A 24,271-nucleotide genomic window follows, 5' to 3' on the forward strand; every position below is an offset into this window, starting at 1 on the left:
AAAAATTCGAAAAAATTTGAACTTTAGCATAAAGAGCGAGGTATTGACTAGGGGACGAGCCCCCTAATATACGTAATAAAAATATACGAATATAGAAGAAGTTCGTTACATAAGTTAATTCGTAATTTAAGTATATTTATACTAATAAAAACGTTAGTAAATAAAATTAAACAACTTTCGAGAAAGTCATTTAGCAAAAAAAAGTAAAATTAATATGCAAATTTCGTTTTAATTACTCATGTACGGTGAACCAAAATCAAAAACCTGCATTAATTCAAAAACATTCAGAAATTAAATGAGAAAAAACAAAGTTTTTTCAACTGAAAGTAAGGAGCGATATTAAAACTTAAAACGAACAGAAATTATTTCGTATATGAAAAAGATTGTCCCCGCCTCAACGCCTTGCTCTTTACGCTAAAGTTTGACTCTTTCTCACAACTCTATTTCTTAAAACAATAAAACACTTTAGCCTAAAAAGCGAGGCGTCGAGGAGGGGACACCCCTTTCATATACGGAATAATTTCTGTTCGTTTTGTTTTAATGTCGCTCCTTGCTTTCAGTTAAAAAAAAAAACTTGTTTTTTTTATTTAATCTCTAGAGAAAACCAACGCTGTCCTTCCTTGAAGACAAGGTATAAATTTGAATCATAGTAAGCGATCTTTTTGCATCTCCTTTAGTCTTTTGCAAGAGACTGAAGATCTTCTATAATTGCTTTGCAAAAAAGGTGATCTTCTTTCTTTGCAAAACGGGCGATCTTAACGATAATCCTTTTAACACATTCAGCATATCAGAGAGCACATTGAAAAGCTAAAAACTGGCCGAATATAAGATGTCATTTCTATCGCTCTAGTCAAGTAGTCAATAGAGAAGAAAAGATTTTTGTTTTAGAATTTATTTAGAAGGTTTTTCCATCTCCTACCTTGAATTGCAACTTGGAGCAATCTAAAGATTTCTGCCTGTGTATCTCTTATTTAATCTAAGTATGAATTTTATTATAAAGAAATGTTAATAACAATTAGTTAGGTCAGGGCCTAACCTAGCTCATCTCATGTTTCTCAAATAGGCCCACTCAAGCACTTTTCAATAGGCCTAGGCTACAATTTTAGGAAAAAGACAGAGTAGGATATGTGCTAAAATTATTCCTAATTCTCAACTGTCACTCTTTACTCAGTAGTCTAGTTAACTATTTGGCTAGCTTTAAATAAGGATAGATACATTTGCCTAACAGCAGTGGTTAGATGACTGAAAGAGAATCCTTTGTTCCTTGTCTGAAATATTGCTGAAGTAAGTATTCCTAAGGTTTGGCTATAGGTTATGGGCTTCTAAAAATCCTCCTAACTCATGATCCATTTATGCTGTAGGACTAGGCCTAGATATATTATAGCCTATTTTAACAGAGTATATATTGCTATTCCCCTAATGTGCAAGTGTATACCCAGAATTTGCGTCCTGAATCCAAGTGTAACATGTGGATTAGGGAGCATTTCTTGAAGATTTTCTTGGAATGCCCTCTAGTCACAGAATGTTCTGGGGGGGGGAGATGGATAAGGAGACTAGGGAGAACATTTTTGGAAATAATTTTGTGGGCTATTATCATGTCACTAGGTTTCCTCCAGTATGCAAGTGTAGGAAGCTTCAAGTGACATAAACACTCATTGTTTGAGGCCTTTGACCATTTTGGTTGCTTTTTGTTGAACTCTTTCTAGTATTTCTTTGTCCTTCTTGAAATAGGGTGATGCCAGGGACATTATAAACTCTAGGCACAGGCAAACTAGTGCCTTGTAGAGCTTCATAAACACACTTGGGTGTCTGCTAGAGATATGCCTTTTGATCATTCTAAGAGATTGGAGGGTAGACAATAATACAGATTTTGCAAGGGTGCTGAACTTAAGTTGATGATCAATAATGACTCCAAGATCTCTTTCTTCAGAGACTGCAAACAGGGGGTTACCTTGGAGATGGTACTTCTGATGTGTGTTATGATTGCCAAAGTGGATTACATGGTATTTGTCAGCATCGAAAGAGAGGAGCTATGTATCAGCCAAAGTCCCAAGAATATCAAGGTCCTTTTGGATAGATTGCAGGTCAGAGGTTGTGGCTGCTTTACCAACAAATATTGAATTTTCAGCATAAAGAATGAGGAGGTTAGAGAGAAGATTGGCTGCATCATTTATATATAAGTTGGCAAATAAAGTTGAGGGCCCAAGAATGGTCCCCTGGGGAATGCTGCTTAAAACAGTTGTAGATAAGGAGAAATGAGGGACACCTTGAGAGTCATGAACTATTACAACTTTTGTTCTTTCTTAAAGGAAACTATATCCACTGGAAAATAACATCATCAACAGCTGCTGCTTTTAGTTTAGTGATGAGGAATTCATGGCAAACTCTGTTAAATGCATTTGAGAGGTCCAAGAGCACCATATCAACAAGCAATTCATTATCTAACAATGATGTAACATACTTGTATATAGTATCAACAAATCTTAAAGATCTGAAGCTATGTTGAGTGGAAGTGAGAATGTTGTTAATTTCCAAGTGCTGAATTTGAGCTTTAATGACAAATCTCTCAAGCACCTTTACAACTGCAGAAGTGATGCTTATAGGATGGTAATTTTCTGCATGATCTTTGGGGCCTTTTTTTGTGGATTGATGTTATATAGGATGTTTTCAAATCTAACATAGTTCTCCATTTTGTAGGGACAACTGGAAGAGTCTACACAAGGGAGAACTGAGAACAATTCAGCATTCCTTGAGAAGCCTTGGGTGTATCCCATCTGATCCTTTGGATTTATTAACATCAAGTTTTTCTAGGCTATTTAAGACCATATCTTTGGTAATTGATAATTTTTGCATTGGATGACATATTAAGTTTGATGGTGCTGCAGGGATAGTTGAACAAGATTGAATGGTGTTAATAGCCTTACCAGGGGAGAGATTGGGGGAAGCTTCCTTTTTAAAATGTGAAAAAAAAACTGAGTAGAACTATCACTCTGATGATGTTCTTGTTTTGGAAAAGTAGTGCTGAATGGTACCTTTCACTTCTCAAAATTGGAAGAAATGTTCCATAAATCAATGTTCTGAATGTTGATGCAACCTGCCTATAGAATATGTATTTACTTCTATTAAATTCTTCAGGTAGTTGTTCTATCTCCAATGCCTTTCCTCTTAATGTGAATGGTCTATATTATGCATTTAGTTATTAGGGATAACAAATTTCCCTGTTGCAGCTGAAGTTCTGAACTTCAGTATCCAAATTCATTCATATCCAGTACTTTCACAAAAAGTTTATAGTTTCTATTTGTGAGGTGAACAGCTGAGTTTAAAACTATTTGTCATGTAGCCTACTCAGTGCTTCTAAGTTTAATTTCCTTTTGTTTGCAACAATATCATAAGCTTCCTCAGGACATTACTGACATTCAGGATACTAGGGTGTGTAGGAGCAGTGTTATTAATGTTAAAAATAAGGATTTGTCACCTAGCTGTATGTAGAGTTAATTTAACAAATGAAACTCAGAGAGGAGAGAAAGTAACAAAATGAAAAATAAAATCAAAAAAGGGTGAAAAAACGAGGATTTTGTCAGCCAGCAAACCATGAAGATGACAAAATATAAGAAAATATTTTGACAAGGACCTCCGCCAAGTGGTCCTCAGTGCTAAACAAATAAGAAAAAAAAACGAAAATCTAACCTTTTGAAGTTTACTATACAAAGACAGAACAGACACTGAATAAAAACCAGGCAGGAATCAATGAAAATGAATTTACCAAGATGATTGTGCAAGGATCTTTCGTCTTGCAATAATTTTAGCTGGTCTACAATTTTGGTTTTCATTAGATATGCAAATAGGTTCTTTTAAGTTTTTTCGGGTGAAAATATTGATTGAGTCCTTCAAAATTAAACTGTTGTAAATTGGGCTTAATGAAATATCTCCAGTATCTCTCTTTATTGCTAAATTTTGGTTTATGTACTTTTTTATCGCAATTACCTCTTTAAAAGTTTGTGATAGGCCATTTACAGTTGATATTAAGGTTGCCTCATCAAACAGAACTAGATGGGTTGGATTTACAAAAATATGCGAAGCCAATGCTGAATCAAAGTTTTCATTGCTATTCTTTAATCTCAGGGACTTATCTATTGAAATTTTGTGCTCATGCAAACGTTCACCTAGTTGTTGATGGGTCCTACCAATGTAAAATTTTCCACAAGAACACGGGATTCTGTAGACACCACTACCCAGTACCGGGTCCGTTTTATCCTTACCTGAGTGGAAAAAGTGTTCAGCTTTTTGTTCGGTTTTGAAAGAAACAGAGAGATTATGTTTTTTTAAAATTTTTCCAAGTTTATCGCAAAGTTTTGGGATGTATGGTAAAACGATGAAAGTTTTTTTTCAATTGTCGGTATAACTGAATCAAGGGGGACAAGCTCCCTATTTTGTTCTTTTATCTTTTTTAATCGTCTATCTATTATATTTTCAATGAGATTGATTGGGTAGCCGTTGTAGGAAAGAATAACCTTTACATAAATTAATTCAGAATGTATTTGACTATGGGAACAAATTTTTTAAACTCTGTTAACGAAAAAGAGTATTACCCCTCTTTTCTAAGAAGGAGGGTGATTAGAAGAGGAATGTAGATAATAATAATTATGATTTAGCTTTTTATGTTTAGAGAATTAATGGCTAGGAGTTGTTTTTATAATTAAAACATCCAAGAAAGGCAGGTTACCTGAATCTTCGAGTTCCATTGTGAACTGGAGATTTGAATCAAAAGAGTTCAAATGTGCCAAAAAATCTCTTAGAGAGTCTTGTCCATGTTCCCAAACAGAAAGGATATCATCAACGAAACGAAACCAGATAGGGTGTTTTAAGTGGAACCTATTCAAAGCATACTGTTCTGTGAAATCCATGTAAAAATTTACCAAATAAGGAGACAAGACAGTGCCCATGGATAAGCCCATCATTGGAAGAAAAAATTTGTTTTGGAATTTAAAATAAGACAAGAACTTGTTGCAAAGGCAAACAAGGGTCATTATTGTATCAATTTCCAAAGTTTTGTAATCCAACCAAGCTGAATTATCCTCTAAATTTCTTTGTAAAGCCTGCTCACATTTATGGACATCGCATGAAGTGTACATAGAAACTGCATCAAAACTAGATAAGACGGTATTTTCTGTTGTACTTTGATTTTTTAACTTCTCAACAAGATCTATGGAGTTTTTAATATAGGATTTCTGTGTGCTTAAAAGAGGCTTAAAAATGGTGGCTAAGAATGATGCTATGGTGGCCATGGCCAGGGAAGCCATAGAAATTAAAAAACATATGTTTGCTAACCTTTCCATAAATAGGGACACGGGTAATTTAAATATTGACCCAATTTATGATAACCTTCTAAAGAGTGAATCAACAGTCAATAAGGGAGTAAAGATTTTAAATAATCACCAGGGGACTATTTTACCTGCTAGACCAAAACGATTTGCTTCAGTAATAGCTAACAAAAGGATTATTTTGCAACTGAATAATTAAAGTAATTTACAGTTTTTTTATTTTTCCTCTGTTACTCTGGTGTCCTAACTGAAGTAAATATTTATTTGCATCTTTTCCCTACGTGGTTCATTTTTCGCCTTTTTTACATTTTTTGTTTTTTTTTTTTTGTGGTTTGGTTATTTTTGGTGGTGGTTTTATTGTTGTTTTGTTTTATCTCGTTTTTTTTTTATCTTGTTCTTGCTGTCTTTCTTTCGTGCTGAATATACCTCGTTTGTATACAGGCAAAATATCCGCGTTTTTTGTTTCTGTTGTTTCCTTTTCTCTCCACTGGACACAGTCTCGTTTGTTTTTTTTTTTTTTAGATATTTTTCTATTTTTTTTTTTTTTGTGGTGGCTAAGAAGCTTCCTATACCCGTAGCTGGAGACCTATAACATGCTACAATTGGACGTAACGGAATATCTTTCTTATGGATTTTAGGCAGACCATAAAACTTAGGGGCTGAACAACCTTTGGGATAAAATTTTCTGTACATTTGAGGGGTAATTAGTCTAGTATCTTTTAAAATTCCTAGTTCATTTCTCAACTTCTGTGTGTATTTATCCGTGGGATCAAATTTTATTTTCTTTGTAAATATTTTTATCCATTAAAAGAGTGTTTACTTTTAATTCATAATCTGCAGAATTCATAATTACAACTGTGTTTCCCTTGTCCTCTTTCGTAATCACTGTGTTTTTGTCTTTTTTTAAATTTTGGAGGATTTTAATTTCTTCCTTTGATTGAGTTAAAAGTGACGAAGAGGGCTTATAATTAAGAATACTCTTTACAGTTTCTCCTCTGAGTAGGTCTGGATTTTCAACCTCACCATGGGAGCTCGAAAGAGCAGAATCCACACCAGTAATAATTTCTAAAGTATTTACGTGTGTCTGAGCCATTTCAAATTTAGATCGTTTTGATAGACTACTTAGTTCCTTGGATGTAAAAACCTTAGAGGATGAATTTCTCAAGGGAGAACCAGGACAAAATCTAAGAAGGAAAATCCGTGTTTGTTGAAACTGTTGAAATTCCAGTTTTGAGAATTTTTCCGATAAACGAGTTTTTGCTGAATGAAAAACATGTACTCAAGCATTACGCGAAAGTTTTAAAAGCAGACGAGCACAATGAGGGTACAGATTATTATTACCATCAGTATCTGCAATTTGTGGATTTGTGGCGTAGGACGAATCTTTCTTATCGCTATTCTTTTAAGTTATGGGTTAAAGAAGCGAAAAACAATTTCTGAAAAAATGGCCTACGTATAGTGTGACTATATATAGGTTGAAACGTACAGAAGGTGGAAGAATCCAATGTTTTTTACTATTTTCTAATAAATTAAACTAACAAATTTGATTTGAATGTTTCTTAACACAATTTACAAAATATAAACCAATATTGGTTCAATGCTACCCGTATGCTTGATGCAGATATATTTCTGGACCACACTGACTATACATGACAAACGAAACTGAGAGAGGAGAGAAACTAACAAAATGAAAAATAAAATCAAAAAGGGTGAAAAAACGAGGATTTTGTCAGCCAGCGAACCATGAAGATGACAAAATATAAGCAAATATTTCGACAAGGACCTCTGCTAAGTCGTCCTCAGTGCTAAACAGAAAAAAAAAACGAAAATCTAACCTTTCAAAGTTTACTATACAAAGACAGAACAGACACTGAATAAAAACCAGGCAGGAATCAATGAAAATGAATTTACCAAGATGATTGGACAAGGATCTTTTGTCTTGCAATAGTTTTAGCTGGTCTACAATTTCGGTTTTCATTAGATATGCAAATAGGTTCTTTTAAGTTTTTTTGGGTGAAAATATTGATTGAGTCCTTCAAGATCAACTGTAAATGGCATACCACAAACTTTTAAAGAGGTAATTGAGATAAAAACATATATGAACCAAAATTTAGCAATAAATAGAGATACTGGAGATATTTCATTAAGCCCAATTTACGACAGTTTAATCTTTAAGGACTCAATCAATATTTTCACCCGAAAGTATTGGATTAACATGGAAAAAAATTGAAAGGGAGTAGTCAATCTGGACCTGGCCCAGTTAAAGATATGACTAAGACCTCAATTAGTCACAAGAAAAGTTTTAAAAGAAGATGTCCATAACATTCTGGGAATATACTATACTGTGATAAATTTACAGGAAATGAAATAGAAAAGAATGAAAAGTGTAACAACTTAAAAGTGCAGGAAGATTTATTTTGCAAGGAAGACTTAGAGACAGTGCTAAAAGGATAAGAACTATAAACCCTTAGGAGTTAGTGTGATAAATGACATTTGGAAATATAGTGGTTGTGAAGTTAGAGATAGATTACTGAAGATTGGGAATATGATTTTTTAAAAGGGGAAGTACCTAGCAATTTTAAGAAAACTTTAATTAAACCCCTTTATCAGAAAGGTTTAAGTGTGAGTATGGTAATTATAGGGCTGTAAGCTTGGTTTCTGTAGGAAACAAATTACTTAGTATGGTGATACATTTTAGACTTAGAGATACTCTAGATATAGTTTTAAAGGAAAAATAGTATTGTTTTAGGAAGGAGAGGATGTATTAAACAAGTTTTCACTCCTAGATCAATAAATGAAAAGCACCTGAGTCATCAGACCCATTTAGTCCTCAGTTTTAAAGTTTAAGGTTATGAAAAAGCATTTAATTCAGCTGATAATAGAGCTTCAAAAAAGGTTGTATCCTTGTATAGTATATCAGACAAATACATTCAAGTTTTATTGCTATATAGGAGAATAAAATTGTTGCATTTAAGTTAGGAAATTAGGCTAGTAAGGGGTTTTGTATTAAATCAGGAAATAGGCTGGGTTGCATTTTATCCCTATTCATATGGGTCATTTTGATGGACTTTTTAGAAGCAGTTAAAATTTGAAAGGTAGACTCAAATAATCAAGACCCAGGTTTTTTTCACAGTTGAAAAAAATTGGAAGAATCAGCAAACCAAGATTAGGATATTGGAAGCTAGAGTGATGATGGGGGTTGAGAATGGTTCCAAAGCATGGGTTGTTTGGAAAATGGAAGAGGACTTGTTCAACATTTTCCAGAAGAAGTGTATGGATTGTTTTGGGTGCCCCTTTGGCTGACAGTATAATAGGCAGCGCTAGTGCGCTGCCTATTATACCTATAAGTAAATAATGATGTGGGCACAATGTGTTGTTTTTCGTTTTTTTTCTCCATACCTGGGCACTTCATATTGAAGGAGTTGTCCTAGAAAGTTTGAAAAGGGCTCATTGAATTGCAAATTTGAGTGGCTAGCGCCCTTTTTAATAGTTGAAAGTGATTGGAGGGCAACTACCCCCCCCCCCCCCTACGTCCATCATTCCCCCAAACATTTCCAATCAAAATTTTGAGATAGCCATATTGTTCAGCATAGTTGATTTCCAGATAGAAAATATCTTTTTGAGGAGGACACTCTCCCACAACCCTCAGGGCAAGGGTTTTAAGTTATGCCCTATTATATAAGGTGTTGTCATAGAAACGTCAAAAAATGCTCATTTGATTGGAAATTCAAAGGGCTAGTGCCCTTTTTAATAGTCAAAAGTGATTGGAGGGCAACTAGCCTCCCCCCTCATGCCCATCATTCTCCCAAACACATCCAATCAGAATTTTGAGATAGCCATTTTGTTCAGCATATTTGTTTTCCAGATAGAAAATATGTTTTTGAGGACAACATCCCCCACAACCCTCAGGGCAAGGGTTTTAAGTTATGCCCTGGGGGCATATAATGTTTTTATAGAAGGCGTTGTCATAGAAACTTCAAAAAAGGCTCATTTGATTGGAAATTCAAAGGGATAGTGCCCTTTTTAATAGTTGAAAGAGATTGGATGGTAACTTACTCCCCTCTCACGCCCACCTTTTCATAGGCAGTGTGCTAGCACTGCCTTAGTAAAGAACAATTTGGGCACAATGTGTTGTTTTTTGGGTTTTTTTTCTCCATACCCAGGCACTTCGTATCAAAGGAGTTGTCATATAAACTTCGAAAAGGGCTTATTTGATTGGAAATTGGAGTGGCTAGTGCCCTTTTTAATAGTTGAAAGTGATTGGAGGTTAACAAGTCCCCCCCCCATGCCCATCATTCCCCCAAATACATCCAATCAAAATTTCGAGATAACTATTTTGTTCAGCGTAGTTGATTTCAAGATAGAAAATATATTTTTGAGGAGGATACTCCCCCAAAACCCTCAGGGCAAGTGTTTTAAGTTATGCCCTCGGGGCATACAAGGTTTTCATATAAGGAGTTGTCATAGAAACTTCAAAAAAGGCTCATTCGAGTTGTAATTCAAAGGGCTAGTACCCTTTTTACTAGTTGAAAGTGATTGGAGGACAACTAGCCCCCCCCCCCCTGCCCATCATTCCCCCAAATACATCCAATTAAAATTTTGATATAACCATTTTGTTCAGCATAGTTGATTTCCAGATAGAAAATACGCTTTTTTGATTAGGACACTCCCCAACAACCCTCAGGGCAAGGGTTTTGAGTTATATCCTGGGGTTTATATGTTTTTTATAGAAGGTATTTTCATTGAAACTTCAAAAGGGGCTCATTTGATTGTAAATGATAAGGGCAAGTTCCCTTTTTAATTATCGAAAGTGATTGGTGGGCCACTAGCCCCCCCCCCCACGTCCATCCTTAACCCCAACACATTACATCAAAATTTTGAGATAGCCCTTTTGTTCAGCATAGTTGATTTCTGTAGTGGATATAGTTTCCTTTAAGAAAGAACAAAAGTTGTAATAGTTCATGACTCTCAAGGTGTCCCTCATTTCTCCTTGTCTACAACTGTTTTAAGCAGCATTCCCCAGGGGACCATTCTTGGGCCCTCAACTTTATTTGCCAACTTATATATAAATGATGCACCCAATCTTCTCTCTAACCTCCTCATTCTTTATGCTGAAAATTCAATATTTGTTGGCAATCATAACACACATCAGAAGTACCATCTCCAAGGTAACCCCCTGTTTGCAGTCTCTGAAAAAAGAGATCTTGGAGTCATTATTGATCATCAACATAAGTTCAGCACCCATGCAAAATCTGTATTGTCGTCTCCCCTCCAATCTCTTGGAATGATCAAAAGGCATATCTCTAGCAGACACCCAAGTGTGTTTATAAAGCTCTACAAGGCACTAGTTTGCCTGTGCCTAGAGTTTATAATGTCCCTGGCATCACCCTATTTCAAGAAGGACAAAGAAATACTAGAAAGAGTCCAACAAAAAGCAACCAAAATGGTCAAAGGCCTCAAACAAATGCCAAACAATGAGTGTTTATGTAACTTGAAGCTTCCTACACTTGCATGCTGGAGGAAAACTAGTGACATGATAATGACACACAAAATTATTTCCAAAAATGTTCTCCCTAGTCTTCTTATCCATCCCCCCCCCAGAGCATTCTGTGACTAGAGGGCATTCCAAGAAAATCTTCAAGAAATGCTCCCTAATCCAAGAAAGAAGCCACTTTTTCAGTCAATGAGTAACAAACTTGTGGAATCAACTCTCTGAAGATACTGTGGCTGCCAATTCAACAGGTGCATTCAAGCAAAATCTTGACAAAGAATGGCTACAGCAAGAGTTCCTGTACAACTGGGAAGCTGCTGAGTCCTCAACCCAAATTTAGCAAACAACCCACAGAAGTCATAATGGAGCACTACAAGAATGAAAATTCTTAAATTTGCTCTAAGCTACAATTTAAAGTAATGAAGTCTACATTCTTCAACAGTATATACATTTTCCTGTTATCTAGCTATAGATGCACATTTATCTGACTTTTAAAATTTAAAAGCTTTTCACAGCAAGGGTACAAATGCCTCACAGACCTAATTCATAGTGCAAAAATTTCTCAAATTTTCCTCAAACCTGTCCAAATTTTTCTTTTTGGATCTCTATTAAAAACTTTTTCTAGGAAAAGAAATGGCAAGTAGGTGTAAAATGAATTTCTTAGACTTGACTGATTTTTTCTGATTGATATTTCAACAGCAACTTCCCTGCTTTCCTATTCCAAAAATCAGCAAGAGAAAAAACCTTCTAAAAAAGTAGGCTACTTAATTTTTGCATACAAAATGAAACAAAATTTTAAATGGTAAGGATTTCTTGGAAAGAGATTAGTTGTATGAATTTATTGTGTAATATTATGTTCTTTAATCTTAATCTGTTATATTCAAAACCTAGAGTTAAAGAAAATGACTAGTGACCTAAAATAATGGAAAAGTTAATTTTTTCCCTGGCTTAAAACAGATTTTGACTTGTCTTTATGCAGTTTCCGAAGCCTTAAAATAGATTACAGAGCAAATAGAGATAAGAATTTGAAATCACCTTCCAATGGGCTATTTTAGGCTCTGAGTGTGTTCCTTTAACCTTCTTTTACCTGTCAAATGTTACACTTGGATTCAGGATGCAATTCTGGGTATATATTTGCACATTAGGGAAATAGGGATATATACTCTGTTAATATAGGCTATAATATATAGGTCTAGCCTAGGCCTAGTCCTACGGCATAAATGGATCATGAGTTTGGAGGATTCTTACAAGCCCATAGCCTACAGCCAAACCTTAGGAATACTTGCATTAATTCAAAAACATTCAGAAATTAAATGAAAAAAAAAACAAGTTTTTTCAACTGAAAGTAAGGAGCAATATTAAAACTTAAAATGAAGAGAAATTATTCCATATATGAAAGGGACTGTTCCCTCCTCAACGCCTTGCTCTTTATGCTAAAGTTTGACTCTTTCTCACAACTCTGTTTCTTAAAACAATAAAACACTTTAGCCTAAAGAGTGAGGCATTGAGGAGGGGACAGCCCCTTTCATATACAGAATAATTTCTGTTCGTTTTATGTTTTAATGTCTCTCCTTACTTTCAGTTAAAAAAAAAACTTGTTTTTTTTTTTATTTAATGTCTAGAGAAAACCAACACTGTCCTTCCTTGAAGACAAGGTATAAATTTGAATCACAGTAAGCGATCTTTTTGCATCTCCTATAGTTTTTTTGCAAGAGATTGAAGATCTTCTATAATTGCTTTGCAAAAAAGGTGATCTTCTTTCTTTGCAAAACGGGTGATCTTAACAATAATCCTTTTAACACATTCAGCATATCAGAGAGCACATTGAAAAGCTAAAAACTGGCCGAATATAAGATGTCATTTCTATTGCTCTAGTCAAGTAGTCAATAAAGAAGAAAATATTTCTGTTTTAGAATTTATTTAGAAGGTTTTTCCATCTCTTACCTTGAATTGCAACTTGGAGCAATCTAAAGATTTCTTCCTGTGTATCTCTTATTTAATCTAAGTATGAATTTTATCATAAAAAATTGTTAATAACAATTAGTTAGGTCAGGGCCTAACCTAGCTCATCTCATGTTTCTCAAATAGGCCCACTCAAGTACTTTTCAATAGGCCTAGTCTACAATTTTAGGAAAAAGATAGAGTAGGATATGTGCTAAAATTATTCCTAATTCTCAACTGTCACTCTTTACTCAGTAGTCTAGTTAACTATTTGGCTAGCTTTAAATAAGGATAGATACATTTGCCTAACAGCAGTGGTTAGATGACTGAAAGAGAATCCTTTGTTCCTTGTTTGAAATATTGCTGAGGTAAGGTTGTATAACATAGCATATAGTCTCAAGTTATGCTTGTGTGACAGGTTCTACAGCATAATGTGAAAGAGCTGGTTGATCTCAGTCAAAAGTGCTTAAATTCACGTTTTATACCCAATAGAACATTGAAGAGAGGACCTTGATAATATTATTGTGAAATTCCTTAGACCAGTGATCAGAGCACAATGAACTTTGATTTTCATGTTTTCTTCAAAAATTGCTTTGTGCCAAGAGACAGAAGATCTTGGCCAATTGATTAGCCAAAAAAAAAAAAAAAATCTAATAGGGTGAACCAGGGTAATTCCGGACAGTGGGTAATTCCAGACACCCCCTTTTATCTTGCCAACCCCTTGTTAGATTTGTTTTGAAAAAGTAACTGAGGTAGTGCCAAGGCTCTGGTTTATGACTCACTATAACGGATTGACAACAGCCAGCGCGTGGGGGAGACAGTCAGTCTTGAACCGGAGTCGGTCGGAGAAACTTTGATGAAAAAGTACGTATGGTGTCAGTTTTTTTGTATGTGCTGGTGAACGGTGTAACTTACGGATTTTGTTGTTTTACCATTCAAAAGGGTTTTAATTAGGGCATTAGTGTGATTTTTTCCAGATTTTTATCTCTAACGGTTTAGCCGTAGGTTAGGTGTCCGGAATTACCCATTTTCTGACCCCAAACAGGGTAATTCCGGACAGATGGTGAGGCATGATTCCGGACACAGAGGGGTATTTCCGGACACGGGAAAATGTGATGCAATCAATTCCTTTTCATTGAATTTTGACCTCTGCCTCCTTGAGCTGTGTTCTATCAGAGATTCTCGAGTTTCTAACAATGTAGCATGAGTTTACTGAACTATTTTCAGGAAAAATAGTTTTTTTAGGGCTGATTATCTGCAACTTTAATTAGTTTTTGTTTCTTTCAGTGCAAACAACTTTTCTTCTTATACCTTTTACTTACCCTTGCTTTAATTTTCAGATGCCGAGGACACAGTACAGCCCAGAAGATCTGGACAAGGTGTTAGCAGAGGTGAAAATGGGTTGGCTGACAATCAAACTTGCAGCAGCAAAGTATGGGATTCCAAAGTCGACGATTTCGGACCATTTGACTGCGACGTGGTCGAAAGTGGGAGCAAGTAGACCTACACAACTGGATTTAGATGAAAAAGTGACTCTTTCAAAGTGCATCAAAACCACGGACAAATGGGTTGTTGGAATATCCCAAACCAATATAGTCACTCTTGTAGGTGACTATGTGAAGGTGAATAATATGAAAACCACTTTCAAAGATGGTTTTCTTTGTTGGGACTGGTAGAAATACTTCAAACAAGAAGCCTGAAACCAAAGAGAATTTAAGATACAAAGCCGAAAATCTGTTCTTGATCTACGGATTTTTTTATTTTCTCTCAGAGACGTTGAATGAACTTGAACTCCTCGATAAGCCCCACTTTGTGTACAACCTGGACGAGACGAGCTTCTGTACTGATCCTTCGAGAACCAAAGTTGTGGGACAGAAGAACTTTCCAAGGTTTCAGCAAACTGCTGGAACAGGGAGAGAAAACACAACAGTTCTTGGTTGCATCAATACTGCTGGGGCAATTCTTCCCCCCCCCCCCTGATCACATTCAAAGGCAAATTTGTTTGGTCCACTTTGAGATCCGATGACGCTTTGCATGACACTTCATATGCTGCCACAGAAAGGGGTTGGATGATGGCTGACGTGTTCTACAAGCGTTGGGCGTGTTCTACAACTGGTTCAAAGGCCAGTTCATTCCTAGCGTTGGGCAAGAACGTCCAGTTCTGCTTCTTGTTGACGGTCATGGCTCTCATTTGTCGCTGTAAGTTGTGCAGCTTGCAATGAACGAAAACATCACGATTTTGAAGCTGCCACCCCATACAACACACATGCTTCAAGCTTTAGACGTTGGCGTTTTCAAGGATTTCAAAACCACGTATGACCAAAGGCTAACCAAATGGGCAAGGAAAAATGTTGGAGAGAAGCTACAGAAAGCAGATTTTGTCAAGGTGATAAGTGAAATTTGGAAACAAGCAGATCCAGTTCTAATTCAGAAAGCCCTTGCATCAACTGGAGTTTATGATCCTAGTGTACCAGAGAGAGCCAACCATGCGAAAATCAACAGAGAGCAGTTTGACCCGCAGAAACTCAGGGCTTACGATGACTTTCTTGAAGAAAAGGAAAGAGAACAAGCAAAGAAACAAGCAGAGAAGTCAACAGCGGATAGGATTAGTGTTAGAGTCCAGAGAGAAAGTGACAATCTGACCGTCAACGTTAACATTTCTTCCCCTGAGAAGAAACCACCAACTCCAATGAAGAAGACCTTTGAAGAGCTCCTGTTAGAGAGTGTCAGAAGAGAGCCGAGAAGTGAACCAGGGCAGAGGAAAAAGATCACTCAGAAAGCTGCTGAAGTGATCACTTCTAAGGTGTATTTAGAGCAACTTAAGAAGCAGCAGGAGGAAAAGGAAAAGGCAGACAGGAAAAAGGGTGTAGGAAAGAAACCGGTGATACCCAGACTTCTGGTACCAAAAGCAAAAGATGAATCTCTCACGAGAAGCGACCTCCCCAGTTCCCTTTTCTGACACCGAAAGCGAGTCCGAGATACCGTACGCTTACACCGATGATGACATTTCTCTTGAAGAGACGTGTGTTCTTGATTACCTCGATCAGCCTGGCCCTAGCAAGAAAAAGATCGAAACGAATCCTAACCATTATTATGCTGTGTATTACGACGACTCACCTTATTTTGGCAAAATTGTTGAATTTGTTGATGAAGGGGTCGTTAGGATAAAGCTCTCAAAGCTTGAATCAGCAGCGACGTACGAGTTTAATTGGCCGAAGAACGATGACATCACAGACGTCGCAGAAGAGGTTATCTTGGGAGGGCCCCTCATTCTGAAGGGTACTGGACCCTTCAGTATAAGCGAGCATCGCGAAATGGTGAAACGCCACAAGGAAAGGAAGAAAAGCTATGGAAAAAAGTAGCGATCACCTAGTTCTTCTGTGTTTTGCTTTTAAACTTGCTTTTATCAGTATTTGAAGTCGTCTTGTTTATTATTTTTACCTTATTTTTAATATACGAATTTCAAGGAAGTTAGCAGATGGATTCTGTAGTTACAGGAGATGAAGGCCCAGGCCTTCAGGTCCCCCAGCCTTCAGAAGACTATTTAAATGCTGGCTCGTGGTGGTATAATCACTTTATTATCAAATTATCGTGAGAATCCATGGTTTGACACATTGGAAAAATGAGATTTGATTATCAGAAAAACAAAATCACGACTGCAAAGCTGAATAGCTAGTTCGGAAGGTACGTGCATGAAATTTGGAAGAAATATAGATTCTCGGGTGCTTATATCACCAACCAAAGCTAAGATTTTTTACTCCTTCAGGTACAAAGATATTGACCTCGTCCGGAATTACCCATTTATTGGTGGCTAATTCCAGACACCGTGGGAAAATTTCAAATCAGGTCACCAACCCCCTTTATAGTTCTCATTTCGGAAGTTTCTAGCTCTTGTATGAAAGCTAACAGTCTGAACTTTCATACGAATCCGATTTTACGACGAGATTTTAAGTCTGCTGGCAGGAGGAATTTTTGAATAGAAAAAAAAGGTCAAAGTGTCCGGAATTACCCTGGTTCACCCTATAAGGGATATCCTACATATAGAAATGTGGGTAAAACATTAACTGCCCCCCCTCCCCCCCCCTAAGGGGAGAGGAGTGCTTTAGACAAATCTTGGAGGGGGTGAGTCGTTCCATTTGTATCACCCTATTTGTGCATATATAGTAGACATATGTCCAATGATATGGTAACTAGAGTTCAAAGTTTGGTTACTCCCTATAGAAAAAATCATGCATTTTCATAAAGATTGGTACTTGTATGGTATACCCCCTTCCACTCAAGAAGTGAAGTTAGGTTAATCCTAATAAAATATACCTAAGTATGATGAACATATAATACTTTGGAAACACATTTGGGCTATATATTATGCACATAAGGAGGGGGTGGGGGTTAAAGTACAGCGGGTTTACATACAAAATGGGTGAGCTACAATAATTCTGATATTATGAAGTAAGAATTGTTTTTGACTTCACACTGTGTAAATACTTTAGCCCCACCCCCCCGAATTTGCAAATATATAGCCCAGATTATACATTTCCCATCTATTCTGTCACGTCTCTTTGTCTTTTCTCACGCTAAATTGAAAGAAACTAGGGAAAGAAACTGGTTTACAGTGTTTCAATGCATGAACAACTTGAGCTGAAGGGGGTAAATCATACAAGTACCAAATTTTCAATTTGGAAGATTGTTTTATGAACAATTGATTATAATAATATTATTTTGTGACCTTGGTCTGAAAGTCTTGGTCAGGTTAGCGATAGGGTTAGGAAATTAAGAGTGAGGTGTTGAAAACCTAAGAGCTGTGTTTTTTAGAGAGAGAATGGAAAGTCGTTTGAACCAGTCTGAAGGTATGGGCCTCATCACTCCATATGTTGTATGTGCTCCCTGTCATGCATGCCTTACGTGCCCTGTGTGTCCATGATCCAACAGCTGCTTTAAGTTTTTTGTTTTTATAGCAATAATCTAGATTTTTATGCATTTTACTTTCTCTTTCTGAATTTTCCTTAGTATAGGATTGTCAGATTGTTTTGGAGGCTAGGGTTTCTCTGTTAGGAGGTATGCAAAAACTTGAGTCTTAATTGATCTTTGAAATGCTTTTCATGCTGAATCACATTTATAATTAATTTCAGGGTCTCAAAAAGGGTAGTTTTTGTTACTAAGATCGAGCTATAACTGTCCAGTTTGTGACCAATGGTTGCCCCTGCCAATCCTGAAAATAGCCAGTGCATTATTTCGTATGCTGAGGTAAGTTCTAATTACATTTAGGAAACGTCATTAAATGCAAAAAAGAGTTTGCGGTTTTCAAATTTTGAAAGAGATGGGTTGGGGGAGGGGCTTGGGGTAATCTCACCTCTGGGCAGACAGGTATATAACTTTAATTTTCTATAATATACTTACAACATTTGGGGACACATTAAAAAAAATGTTTAAAAAAGTCAAATTATATGAAAAAACAAAAGAATCATGGATTGTATTGTCAAGATTTGGATAATGGAGGGGAATATACTTGAAAGCCCTTCCTATTGAGAACTGTGTGTCTGAGCTAAGGTACTAGAGCATTTTATGTCCCAGTCATGGCCAGTTTCCCCTTCCTTAAAGGTAAACGTGATTCTACAAGTGCTACCATTTTGAATTCAAATCTTTAATATTGTTACTAATTCTTGTTCTTGGTGGTCCTGAATACAGCCAGTACAGCATTTCGCAGGCTGAGGTGAGTTGCTAGTTATGTTTGTGATATTTACCTTCTGAGTTTTGTGACCTTTCAAGAAAGTGATTGTCAAGGTTTGACAATGAAAGGAAAGCAAGAAAAGAAAAAATCAGATTGTTAAATAGACAAAAAATGTTTTAGCAAGAGGAGAATACAAACAGGGCTTCTTTGTTGATACCACTATAAACATGTACTTGAATAAGGGCATACCTCAGCACAATTGCCTAATATCAGGGGAAAACCCATAAAATATCTGCAAAACAGCTAAAGACAGGCAAGGTTAATTATTTTTAGGAATACAATTATTGTTTTTTGATGATAAAAACATATTATTTTGTTACATAACCTTTGGCAGAGATAACCCTTGGGATGTCATATTGAAACTTATTTGAGAGTAGTTTCAGGAGTTTTGTGCTGGAAACATTTAATTCACCAGGACTCCATACATATTGGTATATGGGCGACGTTAATCTCCTCCTCCAATACCCTTTTACCCATTCTTAAGTTATATAGCATCATAAGATTTCATTTCAGGAATGCAGGCTGGTAGGAAATATGAAGTTATTTTATAATCTTGACTTACTTGACATATATCCCATCCAGCCTTTGTGGCTGTATTGGGGCTTCTTCTCTTCTCACTAGTTGTTGAATATGTCGACGTTATTCGGTTCTATCTGGTGCAAAAAGCAGGAGTTGGGGGACGCTCTTGCAATTGAAGTTGTCGTACCATATCTTCTGAGGTCGGCCCCGAGGTCATGTGCCATGTACCCATCCTTCAAACGTGATTTTGGGGAGTTGATTTGACGACATTCGTTGGATATGACCAAGCCAGCGGAGTTGGTGACTTCTAATTCGGTCCATGATAGTGTATGAGCAGTGGAGGAGTTTACGGAGGTCTTCATTGGATACTCGGTCGATGTAGGTGGTCCCTGCTATGCGATGGAGACATTTTGTTTCAAATACAGAGATTCACCTTTGTCATCAGCTTTAATTGACCGCGTTTCACTTACAAACATAGTAATGGGGATAATGAGAGAGTTGAAGAGCCAGGCCTTCAATGATTTTGATAGTAATTTACTTTTCCAAATTGATGATAGACTCTTGAAGCTGCTGGTTGCAAGGCCCAGTCTACTTAATTGATTTTGAGCAATCGTTGTTAGAGGTTAAAAGACTGTCGGAGTAGATAAAAGATTCTGCATTTTCAACTTGCTCTCCTTTTATGGTTAGCTGTATGGCTCTGGATGCAGAGTCTCTGAATACCTGCATGACTTTTGTTTTTGTTGTGTTGACAACCATCCAAAGGGCTTCGGTTGCTGACACTATCTCGTTTGTGTCTGTTTAGAGATGTTCATGCCTGTTAATTTTCACGACGTCGTCAGCGTATGCTAATTTGTCGACAAGTTTCCCTCCAATGGATGCACCGTCTGTGGTTTTAGCAAGTGATAAAGCTGCATTTAAAGACAGATTAAATAGATGAGGGGATAGGAGACAACCCTGAAGAACACCTGCTGACGTCTGGAACTCTTCTGTCAATTCCTCAGGCGTCTGAACCTGGCTACAGAAGTTCAAATACATATCTTCAATCAACGTTACCATGTTTTTGGGGATTCGACAATGCAGAAGTATGTGCCAAAGCCCGTTGTGCCATATTAAATCGAAGGCCAGTTTAAAGTCAACAAAAAGTAAGAGCAGTTCTTTCGCAATTTCTATATTATTCTCTATCAGTTGCCAGGTGGAAAAACATGATCTATAGTAGATCGATCACTTTGGAAGCCGGCCTGATATTCCTCTAAAGTTAGGTATGTCAGGGATTTTAGTCAGTCAAGTAGGATTTTCATGAGAATCTTTGCCGGTTGGCTTGTCATGCTATTTGGTCTGCAGTCATTAGAGTCGCCTTTTTCACCCTTTTTGTAAAGGGGGACAATCATGGCTTTTGCCCAAGATCTGAGGAAGTGGCCTGTTTCCCAGATGCCTACCGTGACTTTATGATAGATGTCTACCAATTCTTCTGGGCTCGACTTAAGTAGCTCTTACTGTATGCCATCTGGGCCGGGAGCTTTATTTGTTTCCAGGGATTCTATAGCAGCAACTACCTCTTCTCGTAATGGTGGTGGACTTGGATCTACTGGGTACTCCGGTAGTTAAAAGGGTTAGGGGTTATTGTGGGGTTCAGTTTCTGGCAAAAGTGTTCCTTATAGCGTTCCCGCCTCTCCTCAGAATCTGTGATAAGTTGTCCATGTTTATCTAACAGGGTTGCACTAGACGTTTTAACCTCTTGTATTCACGCATCCTGTCTTTGTTGGTCTTGTTTGTTGGCGTGATTACGTTTTTCAGCACATATATCGATGATTTCGTGTGTGATCCAAGGTTTATCAGAGCGGGACTGTACTCCTAAGATTTCATTAGCCGTTTCTCTGATGATTGAGGTGCTTTCATCAACCAGACGGTCGACTTCCTCAGTGGTTGGGATTGACAGCTTATTCGAGAGAGAGGTTTTATATTTGTTTCTTGTTTCAATGTTTTTTAGGAAATCGGCACGGTATTTTGGGTTGCTTTTCTTGGGTGGTTAGGGTTTTTGGGGGCGCATAAGGAGTTCTGACATGACTAGAACATGGTCTGCGTCAAAACCACCACCAGCCAAAGATACTGTATTCAGCACTGACGACTTCCAACGCTTGAGGACCAGTATGAGGTCAATAATATTTGAGGTTAGGCCATCTGGAGATCACCATGTTACCTTTCTGCATTCTCTGTGTCGAAACATTGTGTTGCTAATGAAAAGCTCGTTATCACCACAGAAATGTATGAGCATTTCCCCCCTAAGGTTTTGTCGCCCATGTCCGAACTTGTCCATTGCATCTTCGAATCCTGCATTTGATTGTCCGACGATAGCGTTAAAGTCCCCAAGGACGAAAGGAAAATCGTTCTTGGGCACCTGGTCTATGGTGTGTTGGAGCTGGGCGTAAAAGTCTTCTGCATCTTGGTCACTCCGGGAAGAGTCGGGGGCATAAACTTCGATGATGGAAATATTAGCAATGGAACCCTTAGAGCGGGCGGTAATAATACGCTCTGAGAGTGGATTTATGGCAAGTAGAGATTTTTTTGCACGTTTTGCAATATTTTATTATACACAGTATATGCCAAATAGTACATATTGCCAAATATTAGTCGTTTTACCTAAAAACAGTAAAATATCATTTTACTGTGAGTAGTTTCACAGTACTATTTGCCTATAGTCATTTTACTATATTTTCTATATACATTTATATTTTTCTATATACATTTATGTAAAATATCATTTTCTCGTATAATCGACCCAAGAAGGCTTGTGACGAAAGTACTTGTGTTATCTACAGTTCCTATAGGCAAATTTTCTCAAGTTTCTCTGGAATGTTTTTTCTTTTTTCTAGAGGCCCCAAAATTGAGCATCCAGGGTGGGTTTTAGCACTATTCGGGCACCATGACAACCTTTAATTGGGTGGTATTAATCTTGCACCAAAGACTATTTTCTACCATTATGTTCACCACATGACCGTCGACGAGCCGTTTCGACTTGTACCACTCTTCGCCAAGCTAACATGGAAAAAATATAGAAATACGGAATGGTCTAATTATGTATAAGAGGACCCCCCCCCCTCCCCCCCACAAACTACTTGAAAAACAGCTTTGTAAGATGCTGCAACCTCCATTAGGAGTGGTCTTCCGAGGGAGGTATCTGTGGAAACGCCTTTGTTGTTTCCTTTAAAAAGGAAATTCAGTTGTCACTACTTAAGAGAAAAAAGCTAGGTTAAAGGTTTACTAGTTGTATATTGTGTCCTAAGTTTTTAGGGGCCTTATGCCATAACATATGTGCAAAATCTAAAAATTTATTTCCTGTGTTTGTCAGTTATAACTTTTAGATAAACCACAACAGTATCTACTATTAATTTTTGCAAATTCTAGAATAATGCGATATAACTTTTAGAATTCAAATACGCTGTCCTTCCACATTTTCCATTCCTAATTAGACTATATCACAAGAAATTGAAACATGAAGGCCTTGACTGAGGGTGCCAAAAGTACTTTCCTTGCATATTCCTCAGTTTTTACTTTTGTCACATTGTACAATATTCCCATAGAGGGCTAAATTGAATGTTTAAAAAAAATTATTTATTTTTGGTGGCATGGCTGTTAAAAATGGCATGGCCATTTTATGGCCATTTGTTGGCATGGCTACTACCACTACAAACTCGCTACAACGTAAAGCCACCGGAGGTTACACACAGGTTAGAACTCCTCCGTCCCATCCTATTCAAAGATTCTTGTTTGGTCACACGTCAAGTGATCCCCAAATATTTAAAACTGATTTTTATTAGCATAATAATTACCAAGGTTCTACTAATTATTTATTGTTGCTTTTCGGACCTTTGATTCTTAATAATTTCCAATGTTTAAAACTGCAATAAAAATAAAATGCGATTGAAATGTTCTCGCTTTCTTTCAGCTTGTTTTTTTTCAACTATTATTCTTTTATTTTTCCTATTTTCCATATGATAACTGTTCTATGAGGGCAAACAGAATTCTTTTTGTCTATGAGGTTTGTATACTTTTAATACGATTTTACAAGGTTTGAACCGTGGATATGATGTATTATTGAATTCGTTTCTAACATTAGTATCAAAAGAGAGTCATACAAAACGAAAAGGAGGGGGTGCCCCCTGTTCTGTGTTTAGAAATCTTTGTACACATACAGAAACCCAGTTTAACTCTCTTTGTTACCAGAAACATCAACAGAAGCCTGTTCACAGTTGCATTCTTCTACTGTCCCCCTAATAAAACTTCCAAAGATCTCCCTGATTTTAAATAGCCTTGGTGTATTCATAGATGGATAAATGAAGCTTGAACCCATAAGGGGTATCATATAGATGTAGGTTATGATGGTTTGATCCTGCCAGGGGGTGTTAATATATTTTCGAAAGAAGTGCGATAGAAAAAAAAAAATAATAATACCTTTTCAATTTCTCATTTTTGGATTTTTTTTATCAGCTTCTTTGGATCTTCCATGGGGTTACGAAATGGGCTTCCTTTACCCCCATCAAGATCTTGGGTGGTGCTTCAGTGATATTTCTTAGTGCAAATTAAGAATCTCAACACGAAGCCAAGGCGTATCTATTATATTGGGCCAGATAATCATCCCACATTACCTATGTGTTTTGATATGAAGAATAAGTTTAAGTATATTTCTGTAGTTTGTCAAGTTTGGTTAAAAAATTATTTCGTGGTGTGACAAAAAATAATTTCTAGTTTTCATCCCGCTTAACGATCATTGACATATTAAAAGCCGTCTTTCAATTTCCAGTTGAAAGTAGGCAGAGCCGTTCCTGGGGGGGGGGGACCGGGTCAGCTGCCCTGGCCGCTGCAGCTGGGGGTACTGCGGCTGGGGGTTACCCCACTTTGCTTTGACCAATTTTTCACTTTGATTCAGCTTTATTTGCTTATATTTGAGTTGGGATGGGGGGTGTAATTAATTGTCAGCCGGGCACCACCAACCCTAGGAACGGCCCTGAAGATATGTACTAATCCAGGTGCATCCTGTAACCCCCCCCCCACCTCAGTTACATAAAATAATGATATTAAGGCTGTTTTTCAAGAGTTTTTTTTTCTTTCTTTTTTTACAGTTGGCAAAACATAAATGACAATATTCATTTTCCATTTCCAGGTCAGGTCTATAACCTTAAACTTATTAGCTTCGTGTGTACCAAGCCCTTTCAATCGTGAAACTAATCAAATTAAGGTTATGCACCTGAATTAGAGATAAAAAAAAATTAGATA

At 36.9% G+C, this 24,271-nt stretch overlaps 1 protein-coding gene across 2 annotated transcripts in view; it reads left to right on the plus strand.

Moving 5' to 3' along the window:
- The first annotated feature begins 963 nt into the window (after window positions 1–963).
- Window positions 964–24,271, plus strand: part of LOC148953436 (uncharacterized) — a 29,164-nt gene continuing 5,856 nt past the window's right edge. Inside the window, exons 1-2 of one of the 2 annotated variants that reach the window (XM_089088532.1) lie at window positions 964–980; window positions 17,883–17,997. The gene's annotated coding sequence lies outside the window, so the exon portion shown is untranslated. Of the gene's footprint in view, window positions 981–12,794; window positions 12,818–17,882; window positions 17,998–24,271 lie in introns of those variants that run through there. The other variant, XM_089088533.1, reaches the window with a different exon arrangement.

This window comes from Artemia sp. Qi Xiang Cuo, chromosome 4 (assembly GCF_049724085.1).
Source record: "Artemia sp. Qi Xiang Cuo chromosome 4, ASM4972408v1, whole genome shotgun sequence".
NCBI classification, from domain to species: domain Eukaryota; kingdom Metazoa; phylum Arthropoda; class Branchiopoda; order Anostraca; family Artemiidae; genus Artemia; species Artemia sp. Qi Xiang Cuo.